This window comes from Macrobrachium nipponense, chromosome 27 (assembly GCF_015104395.2).
Source record: "Macrobrachium nipponense isolate FS-2020 chromosome 27, ASM1510439v2, whole genome shotgun sequence".
Taxonomy (NCBI): Eukaryota; Metazoa; Arthropoda; class Malacostraca; order Decapoda; family Palaemonidae; genus Macrobrachium; species Macrobrachium nipponense.
In genome coordinates, this window is record NC_087216.1 from 8,808,026 (window position 1) to 8,810,225 (window position 2,200).

The following is a 2,200-nucleotide window of genomic DNA, read 5'->3' on the forward strand; positions in this document are numbered from 1 at the left end:
ATTAATTCTTGTAAGAATGATTGTTTTATTTTTCCTCTAAATTCCTGATTTTTTTTTATCTTCTAGTTACAACCTTGTACATTACTCTTATTTGAAAATGATAAGAGAACAAATGGACTCAAATGAGGACCTGTATGTTTCATTTACTATAATACTACTGGATTTTACAAGAAAATAAGTCCTAAAAAGTTACATACCATTTCATTGCTGGAGACTGGAAACTGTTTCATTCAAAGTTTCAGATTTTTTTTTATCAAATACTTATCCTGAGAAGTCATTTACCTTTGAAAAACAAAAACCCTTGGTGCCAAAAAAAAAAAAAAAAAAAAAAAAAAATTTAAACCTGGTAAATTACTTTTATATGTAAGCACAGTATCTCAAAAAAACATACAGCATGTTTGTTGTTACTGTGATGATTAGTGCAGGCATACACATTAAAATATCCAAAAATCTAATTCTTGCACTTCAAACGGTAAATAGCTATATGTAAATGGTTTAGTTTAAAAAAAAAAACTGAGCAGTAGTTATATAGTGTTTAATGCTTACCATCTGGTCCTCTGTGAGAGGGTTTTTAGCTATCATATTCTTCCCAATCTGGCACAAGGAAATTATTCTCAAGTACCTCGGCTTTTGTGGGTCTCAACAAAAAATTCACCAATTATTTTTAAAGAAAGTGGAATTCTTCTTACATATACAAACATGAAGTCTTTCATATGGACATACCTTAGCACAAGCTGTTTGAGCATTGAAGCTTGTTAAGTAATCACATGCAGGTGCCGATCCAATTTTTGTACCATTACTAATCCTTGCCCAGAATGTCATTTCTGGCCTGTTTCACAGTGGAAGGTGTTCTACAAGAAGAGGGAGCATTGTAGAGTATCAACTTATCCTTTTTGGGAGAGTTTTTTGCCTCCTCATTTGGACGGTTCAGCATCCCCTCTGTGTCTGTTGTACCCCTGTCTTCTTCCTTCTCTTCCATCAATTCATTGTTAAAAGTACATATCAGGAGCTGCACAGGATGAGATTATGTTTAATGTAGGCCCTCTCCCACAGGATATAATATCCTTCCTGAAAGGGAGGAGGTTATGCATTCTGCTTCCTTTATTTCAGATTCTGGATCAACCAAGATAGCTACTGTTTGGGTGACTCAATGCTTAGTGGGTTGCCTCTTATTGCCCTGCCAGTGAGGCCACCGACCAGCTCTACGTCACTCTCAGCCTATGACGTCAGCTGTGGTGGCATCTCTGCCTCCAATTATTGTGACATCATCTCCATCTTTGCCTATGATGTCATCACAACCTCCCGCTGAGCCATAGGAGGCGTAGTTTCAAGCTATACTTCTGGACTCAGTTTTTCGTGAAAGGTATTCTGCTCTCTCTGGCAAGAAACATCTTAGAAGGAGTGATTCTTCCTCACCTCCTTCTAACAAGAGATGACATAGAGGAATTAATTACTCTGCTCCTTCTCCTTCTGCTTCTTCATTTTCTTCTCCTCCTCCTTGCCCTCGACTCACCGGAGAATTCTAAACTTTGTGGCATTGTCTTCTGCGACAGACCATATACATGTTTCTTCCTTTGACCGTGTTCAGGAGCCCTCTGTTTCAGGATCTTCATTAGTTCAGGACCCCACTCCAACCAGTGGGAGGCATGATGCCAGGCTTCCTAGGGAAGCCTCTTAAGTACCAGTGGGGAAGGATGAGGATCCTTCAAAGCCTTCTTCTTCTTGTGATTGGTCTTCTTTGCTGGAACCAGAGGAGGGAGAGAACCAGGAGTTTGTCTTTTTTCTTTCAGAGGTTATTGATCTCATTCATGTTATAAATATGGACTAACAAAGGGAGCTATGTAATCTGACCAAATGCTGTAAATTATGTACAAAGCTATTAACAATGCTGCATACTCATGAACAGTGAAGAAGTTGGTTGGTCCTTACTTATGGACCTTAGATACTTGAACCATTGTTCATCTTCTGTCTAGTATACAGAAGACTATCCAAAGTTTGTGAACAATTGGGACAGCAAATGATGGCTATTTATGACTGATGGGGTTGTAATGAAACAAAGGAAATGTTATTTGTACACTTTTTATGAAATGAGACAAAGAACACAAAGCACACAGTTCTGGACAAATCCACCCAAGCTTTTTTCAGTAGAAGCTCATGTAATGCCAAATTGTGTATTTGGGAATTCTAATAAGAGATAAGG